Source organism: Peromyscus maniculatus, chromosome X (assembly GCF_049852395.1).
Source record: "Peromyscus maniculatus bairdii isolate BWxNUB_F1_BW_parent chromosome X, HU_Pman_BW_mat_3.1, whole genome shotgun sequence".
In the NCBI taxonomy this organism is placed as follows: Eukaryota; Metazoa; Chordata; class Mammalia; order Rodentia; family Cricetidae; genus Peromyscus; species Peromyscus maniculatus.
This window is the reverse complement of record NC_134875.1, coordinates 15,778,870-15,796,020: the sequence shown is the minus strand read 5'-3', so window position 1 is coordinate 15,796,020 and position 17,151 is coordinate 15,778,870. Positions and strand designations below refer to the sequence as shown.

Genomic DNA, 17,151 nt, shown 5'->3' with positions numbered 1-17,151 from the left:
GATGCAGAGATCCACAGCCAAGCACCAGGCCAAGCTCCAGGAGTCCAGTTGAAGAGAGAGAAGAGGGATTATATGAGCAAGGGGCATCAAGATCATGATGGGGGAAATCTACAGAGACAACCGAACCAAGCTCAAAGGAACTCACGAATTTTAGACTGACAGCTGTGGAACCTGCATGGGACAACACTAGACCCTCTGCATATGGGAGACAGTTGTGTAGTTGGGTCTTTTTGAGGGGTCCCTGGCAGTGTGATCAGGATCTATCTTGAGCTGGCTTTCTGGATCCCATTACCTATGGTTGGACACCTTGCTCACCCTTGATGCAGCGGGGAGGGGCTTGGTCCTGCCTCAACTGAATATACCAGGCTTAGCTGTACCCCCTTGGGAGAACTTACCCTGTTGGGGGAGGGGATGAGGGGTGAGTTGGGTGGGGAGCTGAGGAGAGGGTACCTGTGGCTGGTATGTAAATTGAATTTAAAAAATTGTCTTACTTTTCTACTTCTTTGACAAAACATCATGACCAAGGCAACTTAAAATAGAAAGCATGTAATTGGGCTTACAATTTCAGAGAGTTGGAGTCCATGCTGGTGAAACAAAGGCTTGGTGGTAACAAAAGCTGAGAACTCACACTTTGATATGCAAGCAGGAGGCAGAGAGAGCACAGTGGGGAATGGTGTGAGCCTTTTGAAACTGTAAAGCTTGCCCCCATTCACATACCTCTTCCAAGAATGCCACACCTTCAAATATTCCCAAACAACTGGGGGAAAAGTATTGGAACATATGAGCCTATGGGAGTCATTCTCATTCAAAGCACCACAAAAGTCTTCATACTTTCACCAATGTTGTGATTGGAATTTAACATGCTCTTGACAGGCTCAAGTTTTGTATGTTCAGTTCTCAGTACTGTTTTTGGGTTGGGGAAGACGTTAGGAGGTGGGGCTGATTTGTGGAAGCAGATCCTTGAAAGTTATACTCCCCTTGGCATTTCCTGCTTGCTGTATGATAGGATGTAAACAAATTGCATGATTCATCTGCCATAGATGGAGCTGTCCTGTTGTCACATCCTCCCCAGCACCATGGACTTTCTGAAACCATGAGCCCACATAAGCCTTTCCTCTCTTCAATTGCTTCTGTCATGAGCATACATTTTGTTATAGTAATAAGAAAAGCAAGGAACACACAATCATAGAGTATGATATTAAGTGGAACTTTCCACATGAGTACTTTGTCATATATGACCATATGTTGCATCCCCTTCTATTTCTATTTTGTTTTATTATGAAAGGATGAATGTTTTCTCATATCTTTCCAGCATAAATTAGAAAGATTATCTATTTCTCCTTAATTGTTGTATTGCATTGATTGATTTTCATATGTTGAAATATTGATACATTCTAGGAGTAAAACTCAATCATGATGTAAAATGCCTCCTCCCCACCTCCGAGACAGGGTTTCTCTGTGTAGCCCTGGCTGTCCTGGAACTTGTTCTGAAAATTTGCCGATCTTGGAACTCAAAGATTTGCCTGCCTCTGCTTTCTGAGTGCTAGGATTAAAGGCATGCACCAACACCGCCCAGCAGGTAAAATTCTTTTAATATGTTATTGAATTCAATTTGCTATTGTTTTATTGTCAAGTTATTTTCAGCACTCAAGTTCTAACCCAGGATCTCGCTCCTTTTAGGCAAGTACTGAGCCACTGAATTTAACTCTAACGGTGTTTATATTTACATCTAACAAAATAAGCACAAACTGGCAGAATTTAAAGCTCCTTCTCCACATTACACCTCGGCCACTCATAGCCTCGTTCTGATATTCTAGTAGCCCTACCCACTTAGGTCAGTACTTGCATCCCCTTCTGACGCTTCCCATAGTCCTGCCGGTTCCAGAGTTCCAGCATTCAGCCCAGCTCCCAATTCCTATCTCACCAGGACAGCCCCGCCTTCTTCCTCCAACTGTATGACTCATCACAGGGTCAGGTTCCAAAGCTCCGCCCACATTACAAACGTCACAGCTCAGTTGCACGCTAGAACTCCTGTGTCAGCACCCACCTGGTCTGGATCCGTAGCCGTGGCCCCAGTTCTTCTTCACTGCTCCCGTCTACCCTGGTGTTCCAGTAGCCCGACCACCAAGGTGAGTATTCACAGCTCTGCCCTGCTGCCCAATAAACTCTGTATTGCGCCAGTTCACATCCCTAACGCCTACCAGGTACTCACAGCCCAACTAGGCACTTCCTCAGCCCCTTGCCATCAAGCTTAATCTCAAGACTTGCAGATCTGCCCATGACCTTTTCCAGACCTGGACCCTACAAGCCTCCAGCCTTTTAGCAGCACCATACTACAGTAGCAGCCACTCAAAACGTTAAGATTCAAGGCTATGTCCACATTTTCTGTGTCGCCACACACAGCCCCACTCCATACTGCTACTTGCTTGCTTTCTCATAGATCTCCCTGTTCCCCTCTAAGCTCCCCATCCTCCCTTCATTTCCACATCAATACTCATTCAGGACCCCTGGTTCCTTTTCTCACTTGTTTCCCTTTCAGGTCACCTACTTACAGACCCTGTTTCTGCCCTGATATGCCAGAGCTCTTGAAGGCCCAGTGAGTTCAATAGTGTCTCTTTGCATCAGTCTTGCCTAGTGAATAGTTACAAAAGTGAGTGGCTTTGTATCCATGGTTGGTTTTGTCTGTGGGCTTGATTGGCTGATTATTTTTAGGTTATACATCTTTAATGCAGGTGTGTGTATGTACAAAAGTCCCTTGAAAAAGTGGTGGTAGGGGTTGGGGGAAGGCATCAGTTTATGCTTACAAATGCCTTCAGCAGCATCACCATGGGCTCATAAAGCAGGCCCAACAAACTCTGTTCTCTATGACATTCCCTAGCCTCTGACCTGGGTATGGATGCCACTCATCCTGGACCTGGAGGACTGGCCAGGACATAGGGAGGTAGAAGACTGTGCTACCTGATGGCCACAGGCTCCAACCACCACGTCATCCTGAGTCTTCTGGTCTTGGGACAATAGCAGGAGGGTGCATGGAAATTTTAGCAATGGATTCATTCTTGCCCATAGGCTGTAAACACATTGAGATCCCAGACTGTGAGGGCTGCAGTTCTCTCTCTCTCTCTCTCTCTCTCTCTCTCTCTCTCTCTCTCTCTCTCTCTCTCTCTCTTCTATAAATGTTAAGCTATTATTATTTATATTAATACTGCCAGTATAAAGGCAACTTATGGGCATGTAGTGAGAAGATTGTGCTTAAGATCTATGCATATATATGATTATATATGTATACAACTTGGCATAAGTAATATATAATTTATATTACATAATATATATAATACACACAAGTGAGCCAGCCATCTCTCTAGTCTTCATTAATTCCTAACTTTTAAACCACATAATATTGTTTATATGTTGTCTTTTAAAAACATTTTTGTGGTGTACCTGTTCATGTGTGTGTGCATACACATGTTTGTGAGTGTGTATGTGGAGACCAGAGGTTGCTGTTAACTGCCTTCATCTATTATGCTCCACATTACTTTTTGGAGACAGAGTCCTATACTGAATGTGGAGCTCATGAGTTTCTGCAGGTCAGTGAGCTCCAGGGATTCTCCTGGGTCCACCTCCCCAGTGCTAGAATTGCAGACATATGCCACTATGCTGGGCTTTCTACATGGTGTTAGGGAGCAGAACTAAAGTCTTCATGATTCTGTAGCAAGCGTTTCACTAACTGATCCATCTCCCCAGGCCCTGTTTATCTTGTAAAATTTGTTTCTAGCTTGCAAAATAATGTGATTCATTATTGCATTTTTGTATATTTCATTGATTCTTTATCTTTTTGTCTTTGTCCCTATCTTTATGTCTCTCTCTTTCTGTTGTAGAGGTAAAACCAGCACTTTATGCATGTTAGATAAGAGTTCTTCACTGAGTTGCATCCTCAGCTATCCCCTTTAACATATTATTAGAGAAAAACAGAAAGTTGAAGCAAATGACAAAAAATATTAACAGTTAACTGCATAGTGTGATTACAGGTAGTTATTCTTAGTCATTTTCTGTATATCTGAAATGTAATTAACTTATATTTAACACCTATAAAATGTGGTTTTGAACTAGAAAATATTATACAAATGTTAGGCTGTTATTATTATTTATATTAATACTGCTGTTATAAAGGCAGCATGTGGGTATGTATTGAGGAGATAACACGTAAGTTGGGAAATAGCCAAGATGTAACATTCTAAGTTTCTAACATTCTTAATTTCGGTTAGTTTTTTTATTTACACATGAATAAGGGAAGATATTGGTTAAAAATAGTCCCAGTCTGGAAAAAAAAACCACTTAATGCTAAATATAGCAATGGAGAAAGATGAAGACCAAATATCAAAACAATTTCCCATCCTCAAAGACTAGCTGAGCTGTCTCTGCTGTGAACCCTTCTTTGATCTATCCCCTTCTATCCCATCTGCTTCCCTGTGCTCCTGTAGAATTTAATACATGGTGTTCTCATTTTTTTCTGATTTGTTCTTCCCATTGGACTGTGAGACAAGGAAAGAACTCTCTATTTTACCTGCCACATCCCATGTTGAGGATAGCTTATGTTTAAACTTTGTTATTATTTTTTTCTTTACACAGTTCTGGGGGATCAAAGCCAGGGCTTTGTGCATGCTAGGTACACACTCTACCACTGAATGAATCACAACCCTCCTTTCATTAATTACTTCTTATTTTATGTATATGGGTGTTCTGCCTACATGTATGTCTCTGCACCACTTGTGTGCCTGATGCCCACAAAAGCCAGAAGAGGGCAGTAGAACTGGGATTCTTGATGGCTGTAAGCCACCACGTGAGTGCTGGGAATTGAATCTAGGGCCTCTGAAAGAGCAGCCAGTGCTCTTAACTGCTGAGCAATATCTTTGCCCTATCAACCCTTCTTTTCTCACCTATTCTTTAAAACATAGGTCCTAAGCCCCCTAATTTGTGTTGAGTCCCTTCTTCTGTATAGTATAGTCCTCTGTGCCAGTTCCTGCCACAATGTGTGACATTGCATTGCTATACTCCATGTTTAAATTTCTCTGTAGAGCCAGTAACCTGCTTGTGCTCAGCGACTTTGTCCTCCTGTTGTTAAGAAAAGTGACTGAAGCATAGAAGAATCTTAATAGTCACAGGTAAGGCAAGAAAATGTATCAAATCTGTGATTAAATGTCCTAATTATATGTGTGTAGCAGATGTCCAGACTGAATTAGAAGTGAAATGCAGCTGGTGTGTACAGGTGAATTGTAATTGCCATTATTAATTTGATTCTTAGCATACAAGCAACTAAAAGACACCAAGACCTAGCTGAGAGTATATACAGATGGGACACATTGCAAAGGTCATAATTAACATGGGACAGTATCAATTTTATGATGGTATTTTGTTTATCTTCATTTTTCTCCAACCCATCTGATTACCTATTTAGCAGTAATGTATGTAACATATTAGCTGGCCAAATCAAACACTTATTCTTTTAGTTTTCAAGTAACAAACTAGTATTTATTAAACACTCACTAGTTTCAAGACAAGATAGATAATCATATTTAATCCTTCCCAAAATGTATTACAAATACTATTATTACTCCATATTATAGGTGAAGAAACTGAGACTCAGAAGACTGAATTACTGACTCAAACTCACTATTTAAACCCAGGTAAGTTGTTTAGAAACCAGCATTGTTAAGTGTCTGTTACATTTTGTTTATTTTTTAAGGTGTGATGGACAGAGGTTAAGATTCCTTCTAGTGATCACTGAATCCAGGTGACTACTCCCCTAGAGGGTGGGGTAGTTAGTGATATTTGTAACTAATAGATTATAGTTAAGATGATGGGCCATAACTTCTTTGGTTAGGTTATAAGATATGGCAACCTTTGTCTGTTTAGCCCAACATCTACCTTTTTGGCTTAGGATACCATGTTGAAGAAACTTGGGCAAGGATCTTACTGAGGCCTATAATCAAATGTATTGGAACCAAGGCCCTTGGTTTCACAGACTACAAGGAACTGAATCTTACCAACAATCATTTGAGCCTGTATACAAATCTTTCCCCAGCCAACCTTCAGAAATATAGAACTATGTAGCTAGAATTTTCCTGCCTTGACCTCAGTCAGGACAAATCTTTGTCTCCCGCCAGTCCCACAGCCTCTCAGACCCAACCAAGTAAACACAGAGACTTATATTGCTTACAAACTGTATGGCCGTGGCAGGCTTCTTGCTAACTGTTCTTATAGCTTAAATTAATCCATTTCCATAAATCTATACCTTGCCACGTGGCTCATGGCTTACCGGCATCTTCACAGGGTTCTTGTCATGGTGGCAGCTGGCAGTGACTCCTGCTGCCTTCCTGTTCTTTTTTTTCTCCTCTCTGTTAGTCCCGCCTATACTTCCTGCCTAGCCACTGGCCAATCAGTGTATTATTTATTGACCAATCAGAGCAATTTGACATACAGACCATCCCACAGGAGAACTAAGCTCTGGTAAACACTTTGATTTTGTTGTCATGAGAGATTCTGAATAGGAGGACTCAAGTTGTGCAGCACCTAGATTCCTGACCTACAGAAAAAGTAACGTAAGAAATATGTGTTCTTTTAGACTATGAAATTGTGGTATTTTTTTCTGCGGCAATAGGTAACTACTATAGGTATTAAAGATGCTGCTGAAACTATGTTATACAAACTCCAGGCATGATGGGCTATACTTCTAATTTAAGTACTTGGGAGTCAGAGGGAAGAGGATAATGAGGTCAAGGCCAGCCTAGGGTATTTCAAAACCCCCTTTTAAAACAAAACAAAACAAAATATTCCATCATTTTCAGTAGTTCTTTGTTCAGGGTTGGAGTCCCATGAGATTTTTTTCCTCCCATGTAACCATGTCTGTCGGTGTCCTATGACTAACATTATACAAACTAAGTAGACTGTATTTTGTAGCTAGAGTTTTTCTGCCTTGCCCACAGTCAGGACAAATCTTTGTCACCCACCAGTCCCACAGCCACTCAGACCCAACCAAGTAAACACAGAGACTTATATTGCTTACAAACTGTATGGCCGTGGCAGGCTTCTTGCTAACTGTTCTTATAGCTTAAATTAACCCATTTCTATAAATCTATACCTTGCCACGTGGCTGGTGGCTTACCGGTGTCTTTACATGCTGCTTGTCCTGGCGGTGGCTGCAGTGTCTCTCCTCCTTCTTCCTGTTTCCCCAATTCTCCTCTCTCTTTGTCCCACCTATACTTCCTGCCTGGTCACTGGCCATCAGTGTTTTATTTGTATAGAGTGATATCCACAGCAGTATTTATATATTTATATAATAAATATGTATACACACAATAACAACAAGTAAAGACAAAGTGAGAGAACATGAATTTGAGAGAGACAAACAGGTTTTACATGGAGAGAATGGAGGAAGGAAAGGGAAAGGGGAAATGATATAATTACACTTAATTTCCAAAAATATTTCAAAAGGTGTACAAAACAAGCTAAGCTATACAGTAAATAGTATAAACATAGATGTTTACTATATGTCACATATTAAGTGCTTCACAAGTATTAACTCACAGTGGCCCTATGAGGTGTAAAGATTTATCTCACCCCTATTTTCTTTTCTTGTATGGAGGTGTTCAAGCAACCTGGCCACACAAGTATGTAATGGCAAAATTTGGGTTTTCATACAGGTGTTCTGGCTCTGAGAACTCTATGTACTATCCACTCTCGTACATTGACTCCCAATGTCATACTTTCTGAAAAAAAAATGACAGAACATGGCTGCTAAATTAATGCAAGATTTTAGCAGTAAACATTTATTTTGAAAGTATAATGTTTAAAACAGCGACACTTAGAGTAAGAAAAATCTGTTTTTGCCTATCATGGTTCTAGCAAGAAAGGTCTCTGAAAAAGTGACTATGAAGGATGATAATAAGGTATAGAAATGAATGAACATTTAAGTGGACTTTTGTAGTCTGTTTAATTTAGCCAAATGTTCTGAATTAGAATGACAAAGTACATTATAGTTTACACTTGAAAAGTTTAAAAATATTTATTTTATTATTTTTAATTATATGTGTGTGAGAGAGAGTATAGGTATGGGGGGGGGGCGGAGCAGAGAGCATGAGATCACCTAGACTTGAAATACAAGCAGTTTTGAGCTGCCTGATGTAGGTTCTGTGAACCTAGCTTGGGTCCTCTGCTCCTTTGCAAAAACAGTATGTGATCTTAACCACTGAGGTTGAAAGCAGAATCAAATAAAGAAACATGATTAGACATGGTAGCACATGAGGCCAGCATGGTCTACAATATAGAGAATTTCAGTCCTGCCAGGACTACATAGTGAGACCCTGTCTCATAAAAACAAAATCAAAAGAAAGAAAAATCAATTTAGACCTGGAAAATTGTATATTATTTCCACATTAGTATGCTACACATTTTTACACCAACTCTGCAGCTTCCAAAAAGGCGAGAGATACTTCCTGTCTACCCACCCCTATATGCCTTGCTGTTCTGCCATCTGATTTTCTCTCTCTGGCCAGCTACATCACTTCCTCTTCCTGCCACATTAGTATGCTAAGTTAAAACATACTTAGAACAAGAAATGATCAGTCAGCAAAAAAAAACTATTTTCATTTTATTTGTTTGTTTGTTTGTTTATAGGCAGGGTTTTACTGTGTAACTCTGGCAGGCATAGACTTGCTATGCAGATTAGACTGTTCCTGATTTCACAGAAATCTGCATATTTCTACCCTTCAAAAGCTGTTATGATAGGTGAGCACCAAAACCCTGGACAAACATGTTTCTAATTTTAGAATTCTGTATGATTGGGAACTCCTGGGTATCAGATAACAATGGCAGTCATGTGATTCTACAAAAATTCCCAATATTCCCTCCAAAATTAATGCATAGCAACAAGAAGAGAAAAATAAAACTACAGAAAGTCATATGCTTACAATAATTTGAAGAGAGAATAGCCCAACTTCAAAATAAATCTGAGTAAAAGGAGAAATAAATACCAACTTTTTGTGTGTTATTGCTCATATTCTTCCATTCCTCTCACTTGCCTTTTTAGAAGGCTTTGTGGGTAGGGGAAAACAGAAGAGAAATAATTAATATCTAATGGGCCCATTACCAGAAAGTTAAAGCTCATCCTAATTTAAAAAAATCTAAATGAGTCAGTGTGCGCATGCAGTATGTGTGTGTAGACGTTCTTTTCTGCCACTAGTCCCAAATAATGACATGGAGATTACTTATTAATTATGAAAGCTCAGTCTTATAGCTTAAGCTTTTTCCTAACTAGTTCTTATAACTTAAATTAACCCATTTATATTAATCTCCATTCTATCACATGGTATTACCCCTCTTCCATCTTGTACCTCCTCTTTCTTCTCCGTGTCTCCTGGCATCTCCTGTGGACCTAGATTATCCTACCTTCCTTTCTCTCCCTGGAAATTCCTCATATACCTCCTGCCTAGCTATTGGCTGTTCAACTTTTTATTACACCAATCATAGCAAATACATCTTCACACAGTGTACAAATATCCCACATTTGTGTGTGTGTGTGTGTGTGTGTGTGTGTGTGTGTGTGTGTATGAAAGAGATTTAAAAGCACATGTAATCTAAAGGTGCAGTGTTTGAAATAGATAGTTTATGAGAAAGAAAAAGTAAAATCAGTGGAGAGAGCTTTTGGCAAATGAATGTTGGTTATGGGGAGCCAAAATTTGTGTCCAAATAGAGAAAAGAGAACCATATGATTTGGAGATCTGGCTCAGTGGCAGAGCATTTGCCTAGCATGTGTGAATCTGGAATAAACCCTCAGTGCTTTGGGGAGAGAGGAAAGGAAAGAGGAATACAATACAAGAGAACACACAAACGTAAGAAGAGCAAAAATAAGTGCAAGGCAAACAGAAGAAAGGAAGTAATTAAGAGCAGAAAAATAATTTACAAAATGAAACAAAAATTAGTTATTTTGTTGAAAATATTAATAAAATTTATTAACGTCTGGCTAAAAAAAGAGAGAAGACTAAGTATCTGGACTTGGTTGTATGTAGATGAATTTCTAAACTGTCTTATTAATAGAAAACATGGAGCCAGATATTGGGGTGAAAGCTGGGAGAGATCAGAGTAATGCCAACAGCCACATGTTAACCTCACCTCACCAACTCTGCAGCTTCCAAAAAGGCGAGAGATACTTCCTGTCTACCCACCCCTATATGCCTTGCTGTTCTGCCATCTGATTTGCTCTCTCTGGCCAGCTACATCACTTCCTCTTCCTGCCCAGCTCTGTCATTTCCTGTCTGTCTATACAGACCTCCAGACCTTTATGGTTAACTGGTATTGGAATTTAAGGTGTGTGCCACCATGCCTGGCTCTTTTCCCAGTGTGGCCTTGAAATCACATAGATCCAGACAGCCCCTGCCTCCCAACTAATAGGATTAAAGGCATGTGCTAATATTGCATGACTTTTGTGTTTACTTAGAATGGTTGGCTTTTCTCTCTGCTCTCCAGGCAAGCTTTATTTATTTGAGCACAAATAAAATATCACCACAGCTGTCCTAACAGAAGAGGGCGCCATTAAAGTAGGAATCTTGAAGAATAACATATTATCACAAAATGAACAACAGAAATGACTATCAGACTCATACAGAGTATTGCTGAGAGGGAACTGCTGTAGCACCAGATACTTAAAATAGAACAGAGGAAAGGACTCAAGTCCATGGTTTGATCACCTCAGAAAATCAAATACTGCCCTTTACCTGAAAGGAATGAAGCAACAAAGTAATTCCTAATGGTATTCTGCTCTCTGCATAGCTCAGCCATCACTGGAGAAGCTTCCTCCTACAGCAGATCAGGATGAATACAGCTGGACAAGGTAAGAGACTTTGAAACAATTTGTCCTAAAAGGAATGTCTCTATCAATTTCCTCCCCACAGGGCTCAGGGAACCCTATGGAAGAAGAGGCAGAAAGAGTGTAAGAGCCACAGGGGATGGAGGACACCAAGGAAACAAAGCCTTCTGAAAACAGCAAGATTAATGCACGTGGGAACTCAGAGACTGTGGCAGAAGACACAGGATCTGCACAGGTCTTCACCTGGTGGGTTGCAACTCTGAGAGGGGAAATAGACACAAGCCCCCATCCCTAACCCAGAATCTATCTCCAACCAATAACTGCTCACAAATGAAAATTTAGTTTTCTCCAAGGAAGTCTCACTGGGGAAACAAACCACTCTTAAGGGGAGGTCCCATGTCTAACACAAAACAAACTTAATTGTATTTTCGGAGTATTTTTTCTTACCCTAGAGGTCTTTTGCTTATGTATTATTGTTTCTGGTTTTGTGTTTTTAGGGGATTTCTGTGTGTGCCAATGTGTGTGTCTCCATGTGTATCTGTGTTTCTTGTGCTTTTTCTTTGGCTTTTTGTTTATTTTGTCCTACTCAGGTTTATTTGTTTTTATTTAGTCTTATTTTATTTCCTCCCTTCCTTCCTCCCTCCTTCTCTCCCTCCCCCTTCCTTCCTTCCTTCCTTCCTTCCTTCCTTCCTTCCTTCCTTCCTTCCTTCCTTTCTCTCTCTCTCTCTCTCTCTCTCTCTCTCTCTCTCTCTCTCTCTCTCTCTCTCTTTCTCTCTCTCTCTCTCTTTCTGGTGCCTATTTGTTTTCTAATGAGAGAGGGCAAGAAAGGGTGTAGATTAGGAGAGGTGGGGAGGATCTGGAAAGAGTTGGGAGAGGGGCAACCATAATCAGAATATATTGTATGAAAGAAAATCTGTTTTCAATTAAAAAAAATAAAGTTAAAAAAAACCCAACTATTTCAAGGCACATTTAATTTAATTTCAATAGATCAATATGAAAGCTACTCCCCATAGAACACCAAAGACAATGCTGTTTACCACGTGCCTACTGAATGAGACGATTTACTGAATAATAGAGTGAGTCTCATCACAGCCAATACCTTATACAATCTAGTTGTAAAATGAATGCTTAAAATGCTCCAAACAGTTTAAACCCGAAGTTTAAGACTACACCTTCACATTATCACATTCCTCCATTACAGTTATTTACAGTTTCCACAACCATTCAAAGAACAAAATGATTTATATGAACCCCATGGATTTAAGACTCCATTATATAATATAGAGCTCAGAGCTAATTGGAGAAATAGATCTGTTACTTGTATTACTGATAGCTATAACTTGATTGTCTCATGGCTATTAGAAGTTGATTCTTAGCATATAAACCCTTTAAAAGAAAAATTCACCTCATTTGAGTTTTGACCCAGTAGTCAACAATCAGTCCACAGTCTTATTGGCATAACTGTTGTGCACTATCTCCAAGTCACTATGCTCAAGGTTAAGAGCAGTGAATATTCCATTTTTACATTTTACTGGAATTTTACATGCTTAATTCATGATTTAAAAATCTCTAGATTTTCAATCCTTCGAACTGTCTGAAGACACAGTGTGCCATACACTTAAGACTTCTGTTTCTCACTCTGTTATCTTCAGAAACATTTCTCAAGTGTCTACGTGTCCTAGAAAGGAATTTTTCAAAGGTGAACTCTTCTTCATCTGAAACAAGAGGAAGAGAAAGAAGCTGAAACACAAGGTTCATCTGGTAAGTTTTACATTAGTCACTATAATCTGACAGTATAAAAATGTGGCTTTTTTGGCTCCAGAAGTTTGAGTCTTGATGTGGAAATGAGTACTTGGCTATCCCACCACAGCTTTCTCCAGGTGGGATTTTCAGGGCAGTCAAGACTGGGGAGTATGATTTGCTTCCCTATCAGGTGGAAACAAACTTTCAGGCACTCAGGTCATTTTGGGCTTCTTCTAGTTTGTCTTTAGCCTGTTCCAGTTGACCTTTATTTTCAGGAAAAACAAGTTGATCACTGGGTGTGCCATTGGTGATCTCGGTGGGGCCACACTTGGCTGGTGGATTTGCTTGAGGTACTAGATTTGAGAGATACACTCCTGTGCCTCCTCTTCCTTGATTGCTAGTCACACAGTAAGAATGTTTTCTCTGCATAAGACTCCTGCTGTTGCTGTTTAGGTTTTTCTTCAGATTCCTTTAAGCTAGTCACATCATTTGAGTGGACATCATTTCATAATGTTTCCATCTTAGAATTAACTCATCTCATGCCATAACTTTGAACTCTGTTTCATTTACATGGACCTTTTTAGGAAGAAGTTCTTTATTGGTCATCTTGAACTCTTTCCAGTCCAAGATTGCATGGGGACTGTCAGTCACAAAGTGGAGGACACTCAGCCATTGGCCCTCCCTCTTTCCCGCCATAGCATCCCTGGTGCTGGCTTTTACTTGCAAGTCTTACAGCCATACCTAGAGCAAGACAATTTTAAGGATGAGTTTTTTTTAATTTGTTTGCTTTCTGAAATTGTCTCTCTACCTTAAGTAGAAAGGACTTAGTGATAAAAATGCCAGCTTAGTAGATATGAGACTCTTCATTCTATCTTGTAACAACATTACCAAAAACAAACAAACAAAAATGATAAAGCCAAACAAAACACCAAAAAAATCCATTTATAAAAAACAAAGATAGCTTCACATGGTGGTGCACACCTGTAATCCTAGTACTCAGGAAACTGAAGCAGGAAGGATGGAGTTTAGCTAAAGGCTAGAATGGACTACATGGTAAGTTACAGGCCATACAGCATAGAGGGATCCTATCTCAAAAAGTCAAAAATCAATAGCAAAGGAAGGATGTAGCAGGAATCTTAAAAGTTCTTATTAATAAAATCAAACCCAAGGCCAGTTATTGGGGTGAATACTGGAAGGTCAGAGAGACAGAACAAGCCACAGCTATCTCACCTTGCCAATTCCTCAGCTGGTCCTGTTTCCTCAGACTGGAAGCTTCTGAGTCCTCATCCCAATGGCTCTCAGCTGAACTGCTGCTTAAAAGCCTGAATGCTTAACCAGCCAAATGCTGAACCAGCCAAATGCTTAACCAGCCAAATACTTCTAGTTTCTGGTCCTCACACCTTATATACCTTTCTGCTTTCTACCATCACTCCCTAGGATTAAAGGCTTGCTTCCTGAGATTAAAGGCGTGAGTCACCATGCCTGGCTGTTTCCAATGTGGCCTTGAACTCACAGAGATTCCAGATGGATTTCTGCCTCTGGAATGCTAGGATTAAAGGCATGTGCTATCACTGCCTAACTAGTGGCTTTTCTGTTCTCTGACCCCAGATAAGTTTATTGAGGTACACAATATTTTGGGGAACACAATACCCCACAGAAGGAAGAAGTTAATTAGGTATGAAGATGTTTTTGAGCATTTTTGGAGATTTAATGATTATATCGAGACTGGCTAGTTGCTCTTAATGTTCCTGGACAAAATGGTGAAAGGTAACAAAACCTCAGGGGTTTGGGTTCTTAGTTGAAGTGTCAATAATGACCTTAAAGCTTCTGTGTGCCCTGAAGAAGAGCCTTATTTCCTGTACCCACAAGGATGAAAATGAAATTCAGAATCTCATCTTGAAACTAGAGAAATTACAGCTTAAATGTCTTCTGTTAAAATGACTGCACTGGCTGGGGAAAAAATCAGATTTTTTTTATTTGGAATGGGAACATGTGTGAATACCCCAACAAAGTGTCTCTATTCCAACCTGAGGGAATTAACCCTGCAGCACAAGAGGAAACTACAATGTCCTCCTCTGAGGAAGTTGCTATACAGGATTATACTGATTCTCCAGTCCAATGTGTTAATGAAAACAAAGGATGTATTGAAAAGCACTATCAAAATGTGCTAGTTAGTAAGGTAATCACAAAATATAACTTAAAAGAAAAGAGAAACTACCCTTCATTGGTAGACAATGCTTCTCCTAGAAGACATAAGTTATTAAATGAAAATCATGGTGGAAGACACGAGATTTCTTCCTGTGAGTTATTGGTCAGGGAGGCCCCAAAGGCCTACAAAACAACACAAGCTACTGCCATTGCCCTTGGTTACCCATCCTAAATACGTGGAAGACTGCAACTAAAGATGCTATATTCTTTAGGTGTAGCAGTTTTTAACCTGCTGGATAGCTGTCATAGTGCTAGAAGGTGCTATGTAGACTGCTACAGAGAAAAGACGTAGTGGTCTTACCCAACAACGAACTCTGCATGCTACCACACTAACTGCTGAGTAAGATGTGCCTGTATTGTAATCTGGTCCTACTAAGGCAAACCTGAGCTGACCAAGGATTATGATACAGGGGTTTTTACAGTAGCCAAGAATTTCACTTTCTTATGCCTCTTTCCAGTGCATCACCAGACCCTTCACCTCTCTCAGTGTATCACAATTCTTGGTTAAGTCAGTAACCATGAGGCAATACCTAAAATTTTTAAATATATATATATTTTATTAAATATATATATTTTAAATATATATATATATATATATATATATATATATATATATATATATATTAGAAATTAGAAGAAACAGCTAGAACATGTGTCAGAGAATCAGGGAAAGAGTCAGAGCATGGAGGTCTGCATTAGATGTGGGGACTGGAGGAAGCCCAGTCTTCTGCCTGCTGGTCTCACAGATTTCTGACCCTGTCTGGCAGGAAACCAGCTTGCAGGAGGGAGAGAGCTGGAGAACTTTCAATCGATATCAGGGAAGGCAGCTCTAGAGGCCAATCTACCTGTCATGGACTCCGAGTCAGATTGTCCATATATTATTAGGTGATGGCATTTGCAACTCATCCTAGAGACCAGAGCTACCAACTCTCTTGATTCCTACCAGCCGGGCCTCCTGCTGCCCAAACTTCTCAGTGTGTTTACACCCAGCCCTCTCCATCTCTATGACTACGCACTCTGGGCTATTTCCCACCCCGACACTGTACTCTGGCAGTGCATCTTAGATTTCCTGATTTGTGATTGTTCCTTGTTTTCAGGTTCCCAGAGTAGTTCAGTCTCAAACAATAGCACCCTCCCTCAAGATGGTGCCTGATTACAGTACTCTGAGATACGGGGAGTGACAACATGGATTTGGGATATACCACCATGCCTGCCTGTGAGAAATATATTAATGTTAGCATTTTACTATGTTTTGCCCCTTTAACACAGAATTATTTTAATGCAGATGCTAGAGATCCAGCCTCAGCTCTTCATGCTTGTGTGACGAGGACATCAGTGACTGAGCCATCTCCTCCACCCCTGATTATTCATATATATAGAGTCCAAGATTACTTCTTAGGTAAGAGAAAGCTATTGTTATTTGCTAGACGTCATACTTTGATATTATTTTGTATTTGTGATAGTATAAGTAAAGTATTTGTCATTCTCTAACTGCCAAGGGAACAGGAACCACAAAAAGACCGTCAACTCAGCATGGTACAACTTCAAACTTAGATGTCATCTTTGGTTATCTGAACTTGGCCTCTATGTGGGTGAAGTATGTGACAGAGATCCTTCTAGATGCCAACCTCTGACGATATGAATTAATGTGTGCAGGTGGCTTTCAACTGGCCAGCTAATTTCTGCAATATAGGAAATGACTGTAATTTCTGTTTCTGCATCTGGCCTCAAAAGAGAAAGTGGCCCCAATTGCCTATTGAATTTATGGAGATGAGATCTCAAGTATCTCAGGATAATTGTTGGATGAAGGGACAGGCTTTGCCAGAAAAGCAATTTTAATACTTCCTTCTCTCACAAGGTACTTTGAAACAATTTTTCTATTTAATTTTCAAAGTACCACATCTTTCAACATCTCCATTCTCACTGTGACTAGCTTTTCTTTGTTAATGCAGTTTAACTTCAATTCTAGTTTTCTAGCTTACCAAAACAGGTTGTACATAGCTAGCTTCCTGTCTTTTTAGCTGTGGTTTAGTTATGTGTTTCTCTGGCTACCTAGGTTCCAAGTATATCTCCTGTTCTTGATTATTTTATGTTTCTATGCCTCTTTTTCTGCTCCTCATTTATCTCTTTCATCACTCCCCTAATCCTTTTTTGTGATTGTTTTGCTTTGCACTCCCACATTTTTCTCTGTATTGTTCATTCATTTAAGAAGTATTCACAGAGCAGCTATAATATGCATTAAAACATGACACTCCCTGAGACACAGGCTCTTAACAGTCTAATTGAGGTGACATACAAATGATGAATAGAAACAGTAATTAACTACAGTTAATGATGTAATG

At 39.8% G+C, this 17,151-nt stretch overlaps 1 long non-coding RNA gene and 1 pseudogene across 1 annotated transcript; one reads left to right on the top strand and one right to left on the bottom strand.

The window, feature by feature from the left end:
- The first annotated feature begins 5,070 nt into the window (after positions 1 to 5,070).
- LOC143270678 (uncharacterized) lies at positions 5,071 to 16,208 on the top strand. The gene is made up of 5 exons (XR_013047920.1): positions 5,071 to 5,159; positions 5,622 to 5,681; positions 10,944 to 11,104; positions 12,511 to 12,619; positions 16,095 to 16,208. It is a non-coding gene; the product is annotated as an uncharacterized LOC143270678 (long non-coding RNA).
- LOC102914289 (pre-mRNA-splicing regulator WTAP pseudogene) lies at positions 12,788 to 13,207 on the bottom strand (annotated as a pseudogene).
- Positions 16,209 to 17,151: the final 943 nt, after the last annotated feature.